This window comes from Sphaeramia orbicularis, chromosome 24 (assembly GCF_902148855.1).
Source record: "Sphaeramia orbicularis chromosome 24, fSphaOr1.1, whole genome shotgun sequence".
Lineage (NCBI taxonomy): Eukaryota > Metazoa > Chordata > Actinopteri > Kurtiformes > Apogonidae > Sphaeramia > Sphaeramia orbicularis.
The window spans coordinates 47,655,870-47,666,129 of record NC_043979.1 but is presented as its reverse complement, the minus strand read 5'-3'; the positions used below and the strand labels follow the sequence as shown (position 1 = coordinate 47,666,129).

At 34.3% G+C, this 10,260-nt stretch overlaps 1 protein-coding gene across 4 annotated transcripts in view; it reads left to right on the top strand.

The window, feature by feature from the left end:
• man1a1 (mannosidase, alpha, class 1A, member 1) overlaps positions 1-10,260 on the top strand; it is a 264,284-nt gene that overhangs the window by 164,228 nt on the left and 89,796 nt on the right. The gene's annotated exons all lie outside the window — the stretch shown is intronic.

Sequence of the window (10,260 nt, the reverse complement as noted above, 5' to 3'; positions counted from 1 at the left end):
AACTACCAGTTTCTTTATAATATGGCTTTGATTACTTGATAATAATATTTTAATGATCTGTGGTTAATAAATAAAATATAAATCTTATTTGATTTTAATTCCAATTCTATATTTGTATTAATATTGATATAAATACCACATTTCTGACTTTTTTCCTCTATTTCATTTTTCACTGGTTTGTGTTGTTTTTCTTTACTAATTTCCCCACAGTGGGATCAAGTCTTGTCTTATCTTGTCTTGTCTTAATTTATCTTAATTGTTCTTGTCTTATCTTACTTTAAATTATTTGAAATTATCTTTTCTTGTCTTATCTTAAATTATCTCATTTTGTTTTGTCTTATCTTATCTAATCTTATTTTAAATTGTCTTATCTTTTCTTATTTTATCTAATCTTATCTTAAATTATTTTATCTTATCTTTTCTTGTCTTACCTTTAAATTGTCTTATCTTAAATGATCTAATCCTATCTTAAATAATCTTACCTTGTCTTATCTTAAATTATTTAATCTTATCTTAAATGATCTTATCTTATCTCAGTAGTAGTTTATGCTGAACATGTATAAATAGAGACTATATGAACATTATTAAACAATAACAAGAAAAGATTATGTTGAATTCAAAAGGAGACGTTTAAGAATGAGTGTCTAAGGGCTTTTAAATAGTCCAGTACTGCAGTAACAGTAGTACTGAGGGTGGGGTTTTCTTTGGGGGGGGTGGGTCTAAGGGGTTAAGTACTGCAGTAACAGTAGTACTCAGGGTGGGGTTGTGTCTGGGTTCAGTTTCCTGTATCAGTAACGTGTGTTCTATTATGGGATGGTCGTCAGGTCTGATTAAAGCAGTCAAAGGTAGTCCACAGGGGGGGGGTGTAAACAAAAGCCGGTCGGTGTTTTTCCAGTAAAAGAACAGAAGTCAGTTCAAAGTGAACAGTGCCATCCAAAGTAAAGCTGTTGCGTTCGTCCTGGAAGCAGACAGAAGTCGGTCTGCGGAGGCTGCGAACACGGCGCTGTCGAGGTTTACTTTGAGCGGCTGTAAGACCACGGAGCACCATGAAATATGAATGATGTAAAACAGGCCAAAACAGCCCCTGCACAGGCTCATGTTAGGAAAGGCACAGACGGTTCACATGAAAGCAGCGTTTATTTAAAGAACCTTTCACTACATCAACGTTTAATCAAGTAATACTGGATTTTTTACAGGAAACTTATTGTGCATCTGTCTCATTTATGACCCTCCAGCTAAAAATGGACATTAAAAAACACTCTAAAATCATCTAATATCAATATTTTTTCTGCATAAATCCCTCAAACCACTTCAGGTCTCCTCAAAACTATCAAATGTTCAATAATTGTCAGGATTTTAACCTTTTAAATGCCGGTTTGAATACATGATACCACAAAATAAAACACAAAATATGAGACATTTTGGACAGATGTGGTGTTTTATATCAGAGTCGTGGACATTTCAAATATTAACAATAACTCTGAGTTCACCGCATTAGTAGTTTTGGACCCTCATGGGAAAAAATGTCCCATTGACTTAATATTGAAACCAGGTTTTTTAATCTCACAGAAAAAATCACCATTACTGCTGATTAATATCACATCCCCCCAGCATGTATTATATGGAAAATATCTCATATTTTGTGTTGATTTTTAATAAAGCAAGTGGAATCAGGTATTCAGACTGGAATATAAAGGGTTAACCCTTTAAATGACAGTTTGAATCCCTAATTCGACTTGTTTTATGAAAAAAACCCAACACAAAATACAAGATGTATAGATAGAGTTTTGGACATGTCAAAGTTTAACTCTAACTCTGACTTCATTGTGTTTAAGCCTTAATGATCCCTCTGGTCATTTTGGTCCATTTTTATTGTTTAAGTTGTTCAATCTAATGGTTTATGTCTGGAGACCCTGAAAACAAAGAATCACATACCAAAAATTGCTATAAAATCATCATACATCATACAATTTTCCTGTTTTTTTCTGCATACATTTCTTAATCCACTTCAGCTCTACTGAAAGCTACCAAATCTCAACAATTTTCAGGATTTTAACCCTTTAAATGCCAGTTTAAACCCCTGATTCCACTTGTTTTATTTAAAAAACAACACAAAATATTAGATATTTTCCGTCAGAGTCTTTGACATGTTAAAGGTTGACACTAACATTGACTTCATTGCTTAAGTATTTGTTCTGTGAGATTAAAAAATGTGGTTTCAACGTAAGCCAACGGGACATTTTTTTGCCATGAGAGCCAAGAACTACTAAGGAAATGAAATCAGAGTTATTGATATATATCAGGTTTATTATACACAAAACCGTAAATGTAAAAAAACTACTATGAAATCATCACATATGAATTTTTTTTCCTGCTTTTTTTCTGTATAAACCTCTTAAACTACTTCTGCTCTGCTCAAAACGACCAAATGTTCAAGAATTTTCAGGATTTCAACCAAAAACATGATTGGACTTCTTTTATTTAAAAAAAAAAAAAAAAAAAGAAAAGAAAAAAAAGATATATATATAAAATACATGTTGGAGGGATGTGTCATTGTTTAATACACTGGTCTACAAGGAAAATGCTTCCAGAATAAAAGTAATGAAATTTTACCACATGAGAGTCACTGATAAAGAAAAATCAAGTCAAAAATGCTGGTTGGCTGAACTTTCCAAGATACAGCCTTGGGTCAAAATGTGAAATTCAAGAATTAACGAGAGAATGGGTTTGACTCAAAAGGAATATTTGTCTCAGAGCAACAACATCTACTTCAAAACACTGTCTGCACATTAGAATACATTCACTTTACAGGTTCTGTTTAGTGGAAGATTTATAAAACTGTTACATAAATGTACATAAACCAATATATATGTGGAATAACACTGTATCATATACCTTGAAAACATCAGCAAACCGGCACTTTTGTCATTTATTTTCCAATTAATCTTATTAAAATACGTAACATTTAGCACATTTAATGTCTGAAGTAAATCATTTCTAAAAAATTGTAGACCAGTGATATCAGAGTTTTGGACATGTCAAAGATTAACACTAACACTGATTTCATTACATTTGTAGGGTTAAAAAAAGGTGGTTTCAGTAGAAGTCAATGGGACATTTTTGCCATAAGAGTCAAAAACTACTAATGCGGTGAACTCAGAGTTATTGATCGATATATTATGTTTCTTTTTAATTAAATGCCAGGTCTATTATACACAAAAATGTAGATGTAAAAACTGCTATGAAATCATCATGTATCACTATTTTTTTTCTGTATGAATCTCTTCAACCACTTCAGCTCTGCTCAAAACTACCACATATTCAACAATTTTCAGAATTTTAAAATCCTGGAAATTGTTGAATATTTGGTAGTTTTCACTAGAGCTGAAGTGGTTTAATAGATTTATAGAGGAAAAAGCAGGAAAATTGTATGATGATGATTTTATAGCAATTTTTGGTGTGTAATTTTTAGTTTTGAGGCTCTCCAGACATTTTAAAACATTAGATTAAGCAACTTTAACAATAAAAATGTCAAAAAATGGACCAAAAATGACCTGAGGGATCATTAAGGGTTAGTCTGTCTTTCTGTTCTTATTTTTACACCAGCTGAAGGACATTTAATTCTTCTAATTTTCCATGTGGTCTCTATTTTCCTCCGTCTTTCTGGTGTGTTTTGCTGCTGACGTTCTCGCTCGATTGGACTTTTCTAGGTTTGTTACTCACTCCGGTGTTCAACAGCTCAGTCAGCCGTGGTTCTTCCTGTTTATTATCAGCACACACGGCGTTTCCCAGGCCGAGTGGAAAAGTCCATTTTAGATTAGAAACTGGGTTCAGTGGCTCAGAAGATGGAAGTAAGACACACTCGGCTCATTCCCACAGCCGTCCACGCCGCTCTAAAGCCTGGAGGAGCCCACGAAATATAGATAAGTACTGCGATTAGCGCCCCCCCGACGCACACCCACCCCCCACCCCCGATGTTTGAAAGGTCATGCAGAGCTAAAATAATTGTCCAGATCAGTGATCACACATAGACTTTAATAGGATCAGACGGAGGCTAAATGGACTTTCTGTGGACGTGTGTCTGTTCCAGCAGCCAGAGCAGGTGAAAAACTGTCAAAGCAGACGACGTCCAACACTCAAACTATGATATGAGACAGGATATACGTTCAACCAGGGGTGTCCAACTCCTGTTCCTTCAGGTTCCACATTCAGCCTGATTTGATCTGCAGTGGACCGGACCAGTCAAATAAGAACAGAAGAACCGATAAATAATGACTACTGCACATTTTTGTCTTTGTTTTAGTGTAAAAAAAACCCTGTTAAATTATGAAAATACTTACTTTTATAAACTATCCAAACAAAAAAGATGTGAATAACCTGAAAAAAACTGACATTTCTTTAGAGAAAAAAGTGCAAATGTCAAAATCTTCTTCCTCCACTTCTCATTAGTCCATGTGCATTCTGGATCAGATCTCCAAAGACACTAAACACTGAGGAACAGGAAGAAAAGAGTTCAAACTGGACTGAATTTAATACAGACATTTCAGGTTGGACACATTTGTTCAGGTTATTCACATTTTATTGGTACAGGAGAGTTTGGAAATGTCAATATTTTCATAATTTAATGTGATTTTTTGCACTAAAACAAAGAAAAAAATTGAAGTTAATTCAAGATTTTTTTTGCTAAATTTAAGATTTTTTTTGGCTTAATTCAAGTTTTTTTTTACTTAATTGATTTTTTTTTTTTTGTGCTTAATTCAAGATTTTTTCCTTAATTCAAGCAAATTTTTTTTTGTTGCTTACTTCAATTCAAGACTGTGGAATTTTGGCACTTTGCAAAAACATCCCAGGGACCGGATTGGAACCTTTGGTGGGCCACATTTGGCCCCTGGGACGCATGTTTGACACCCCTGCTTTAAACTGATGTTAAAAGTGGAAAAAATTACAGATGAAACCACACCACGCTTCCTGTTATTGACATTCACAAAGTGTACAAAAGTATTGGGACACACTGAATTCAGGTAATAATAATAAATGACATAATGGAGTTTTAGATTGGGATAAATATTATTGCATTTAAGGAAATATGGATGTTTCTAAACTATATGGACATAAATATTGGGACACATGTCATGTTCACGAGGATTTCAGATAAAACTAGAAGCACTCGGAGAGCGCAGACCTCCGCCAAGGCTGATCAGTGGCCCCCCCCCGTGGGCCCCCCCACCCCCGATCACCACCAAAATTTAATCATTTCTTCCTTATCCCATTTCCAACAAACCCTGAAAATTTCATCCAAATCTGTCCATAACTTTTTGAGTTATGTTGCACACTAACGGACAGACAAACAAACAAACAAACAAACAAACCCTGGCAAAAACATAACCTCCTTGGCGGAGGTAAATATCAATATTTCCTGAAGTTTAATGGTAGATTTTATTCTATTCTGTCCTGTTTTCAGTTATTTTGATCATTCTTTACTCTATAAATATGAATTATTGTATCTGTGAAGCATCATTTAGTCCACAATTCAAAGAGATTCACTTTAATACAACAAACTAAAGAAAAATGAACAAATATGGTGTTTCTTCTTAAAAATAACTGAAATGAACCCATGAACCATAATGGAAACACTGATTAATTACTGATTACAGAAGAAAATGAAATGAATGGACGATAATATTCAGAATGATCTAATGGAGATGAAACTGATCTGAAAATAAACACAGAAATGACTCACTAATTAATGTTTCTAAACTATATGGACATAAATATTGGGACACATCATGTCTACAGCTTAAGATGTCCTGTTCATGAGGATTTAAGATAAAAACATCAATATTTCCTTAAAGTTTAATGGTAGATCTTTCTTCATCAAAAACAAAATGCATTACTGGGTCACAGGAGGACATATATGACACTGTGTAGGCCCATTTTTGATCATACTGGTGTGAATTAAACTGAATTAAAATGAGTTTGTGAAACATCGGAGGTCAAACCCAGCTGGATCTTTCAGTTCTGGTTAAAAAAAAAAAAAAAAACATTTTAAAAATAGCATAAAAGCTGGTATGTTTTCTTAATGACGCTGATGCAAACCAGTCCGTCTCATATGTAACGTCTGCAGATCTTTTAATTTCTGCTTTTACACCAGGATGGTTAATGAATGATAACGGTGTGGATGGCATTCTGGGTATTTGACCAGTGTAATTAATGCTCTGGTGACGGTGACGATGGACCAGTTAATTAGGACTTTTAGAGAAGAAAGTTCTGGAGGTTAATTATTTCCAACACAAAGGCTAGACTGTATAACCCTCTAATTAATCACAAACAATGTGAAGGTAAACAGTGTCTCCTCTGACGTCCTTTAGAACAGCACCGATAAATGACACCGTAATCATCTGGGATTATTCAGCATTAAAATTATTCACACCGGCGTTTCCACTGCAATGCTCGCTCAATTAAAATTCGGAATAGATCGGTGTTGACTCGTCCTTCAGGAGGAAAAGCTGTTTATTACTTTGGTTTGGTCTATTATAGGTGCAGCGTCCAGGTAAAAAAGCTCAAATGTCCTCGTATAAATAAATAAATATGCAGTTTTCATGTTTAAATATGTTCTACTCATGACAAAAACAACAAAACATGCACAAAAATATACCCATAATGTCCTGCCAAGCCTCTAGACTCTTCATATATGGAATAATTGTCTTTAAAATTAACCGGATAAAACCATTTCGCCTTAAAAAATGCAGTGATTAATAGATTTTTCGCTCTTTTTTTTCCCCCAAAACATTTAACCCTTTTAAGACGATTGTGTCTCCGGCGACACATTTTACATTTTACGTGAAGCATCATTTAGTCCAAAACCCAAAGAGATTCACTTTAACACAACAAACAGTGATGAAAAATAAACAAATATGGTGTTTTTTCTTATGTTATAATATAGTTTTATATTGGAATAAATGGATGTTTTTTACTTAATTTCTCTTAACTGAATTTTTTAAATTCATATCTATGATTTTAAATGTTCTTCCTCTAAATTTCTAAAATATTTTTCCTGCTCTGACTGTAAATAATAATTATCTACCACATCTAACCATCTACTTTCATCACATCTCACTGAGGAAGAAAAATCTACCATTAAACTTTAAGAAAATATTGCTGTTTCTAAACTATATGGACATAAATATTGGGACACATCATGTCTACAGATGTAAGATGTCCTGTTCATGAGGATTTAAGATAAAATCATCAACTATGTACAAATATATAATCACCTGAGAATGATTAATTCCAATAATAAACTGAATTTCTATAGGTTAGAGTTGGAAAATCTGCATAAAAATGATGATATGGTCCAAATACTCGCTTGTCTAATAGTTGTGTAACAGTGGAGTTCCCAGTGTAGTGTAGTTTCGGCTGCAACACTCGCTCAATTAAAATTTGGAATAGATCGGTGTTGACTCGTCCTTCAGGAGGAAAACCTGTTTATTACTTTGGTTTGGTCTATTATAGGTGCAGCGTCCAGGTAAAAAGGCTCAAATGTCCTCATATAAATAAATAAATATGCGGTTTTCATGTTTAAATATGTTCTACTCATGAAAAAAAACAACAAAACATGCACGAAAATATACCCATAATGTCCTGCCAAGCCTCTAGACTCTTCATTTATGGAATAATTGTCTTTAAAATTAACCAGATAAAACCATTTTGCCTTAAAAAATGCAGTGATTAATAGATTTTTTGCTCTTTTTTTTCTAAAACATTTAACCCTTTTAAGACGATTGTGTCTCCGGTGACACATTTTACATTTTACATCATTCAGATCATTGTAACTCCTGAACTGTTGTCGCTTTTGACAAAATTCAAACGTCATCTTTTATCTGAGATCGGGTTCTTTCTATTGGTCGATAACACATTAGGGTAGAGGTCTGCATTGGCTGAGGAGGAGGGGTGGAAGTGGGCGGAGCTTCGAGCAGCAGATTATTACGTCTATCAGCGTTTTAGTGATGTTTTTGCTGTGAATTCTTGAAAATAATTGTATATAATAGTCATAGTGCTGTTCTGGAGTGTTCTACTAGTGTGATTTGATGTGTTTTTGTTCAGTTTTGCTGTTTTTTTCTCTGTATTTCTGGTTTGTATAGTTCATTGACAGTTGTATTTGATCTGTAAATATGATATAAATGTATTTACATAATCCAACCGTCATCTTTTAGCTGAGATTAGGTTCTTTCTATTGGTCTAGAACACATTAGGATAGAGGTCTGCATTGGCTGAGGGGGATGGGAGGAAGTGGGCGGAGCTTAGAGCAGCACAGTGCAGTCGGTGAGAGAGACGTGGAAGATTTTTAGTACTTTTAGCAACATTTTAGTGAAGTTTTAGCTGTGGATTCTTGTGAATAACTGTATATAATAGTAATAGTGCTGTTTTGGAATGTTCTACTAGTGTGATTTGATGTGTTTTTCTTGAGTTTTGCTGTTTTTTTCCACTGTTTTTATCTGTATTTTTCTGGTTTCTAATGTTGATTGATTGTTTTATGTTTATATCTTTTACTGTAAGACACTGTTTTAAGCATTTATCATATATTAAAAGGGATGTGGACTTTGTTTGTGTGTGTGTGTGTGTGTGTGTCTTGGGCTTCACACTAAATCCGTACATAACTGACTGCTGCAGTTTTTCGTGCTTATGCATTTTTGGTCAATGAACAGAGTAATGAAAACTGTAAGTCGATAGGACCAATATTTTGGGAGATATTAGTAATTTTGAATACAATAGCCTTACAATCACATTGCTATGCCCATGATGGTTGATGGGAAACGCAGTACCACTGCATGATGGGAAATTAAGTTAAAAACAGGAGCGATGCATTTACTAACTTCAGTCGCTTGATATCAGTATTAATATATGAATTGTCGTTTAACCCATAAAGAAAGACCCAAACATCTACTGACGACCAAGACAATCTACTGATCTAAACTGTTTAATTCCTGTTGATTCACTAATCCTATCAATACATGTCAATAATTGGTGTAAAATACAGTTCTTCATCTTTTCATGGTCATCAGATATGGCCATATTTGGACGTTCAGAGGCTCTGTAGTTACCATGGAAACACCGTCGTCTTCTACAACATTGATTCACCAGTAAAACCCATGGAGTTGGATCAATGACAGTGGATGGACACACTGGGTTTATGATCAGTTAATAAGAGATTTGACTGAAAAAGACAGTTTTTCTTCAGTTTTCTGTGTTTCTGATCTAATAACCTTTGAATTTACTCTGAGCTTTAATGAACATCTACATGATCAGTGAATTAAATGTAAGAAAATACATGATTTACACTGAAAAAACTCAAAATAAAAAGGATAATATTACAACAAATGCTGATAAAAGACTTAAAAATGCTTAAATATAGAGAAATAATCTTTTGGGAACTGACACAAAAGTAGAACCGGGTCTTTCTGGGTTATATTTCAAAGAATGATTTACCAAACAATTTCTATATCAGTGCTTAAAAAATATAGACTCACATCTTTTCCCAAATGTCATGTCTCCCCAGCATCAACACGACCACATGTAGAACCTGTGGGTCAGTGCAGTAGTTACATATAATAATGATAATTAATGTGCAGATATTGAAAGGTACGTTCTTCTTGAAAGACAGTTCAGATTCAGATTTATTAATTGTCATTCAATAAAAACATCCCAGATGCTGTTAAAGGACGAAATAGCACGAAATAAAATCACAGAAAAAGAATCCTAAAACACCAACTAAAAACAACCCATATATATGATAAAAAATATTAAAAGCTGCACTAAAATAAATAAATAAGTACAGATAAAAGAAATATTGCGCGATGGAGGGGTGACTATTACACTTATTACTGCACATTCTGTATTTCACTTCACCCCCTCAAGAATTGGGAAAAAAACACATTTTCTGACGCTGTTATTGCAAAAAACCCCTAAATAAATCTGTGTCCTGCTCTAATGGTGGTCCTTATAGGGTTAATTAAAACCCAGACCTCCAGTTTCCTCCAGTATTGGACCTGTCAGCTCTTGCTCCTCTCATTGTGGATGCTGCTGTGATGGGATTAACCTGACAGCGGTGCGTTGGAATAATCCACAGTGTGTCTGCTGCTCCACTCTGACCTTATATGGACCAGCCTGAACCGCATCCCCTTAGACCTGGTCCGCTGTACTGGTCCTTAGTATATTATTAGTACCCGTTCTGTTGTGTGTTCCATCCTGTAACACACACAC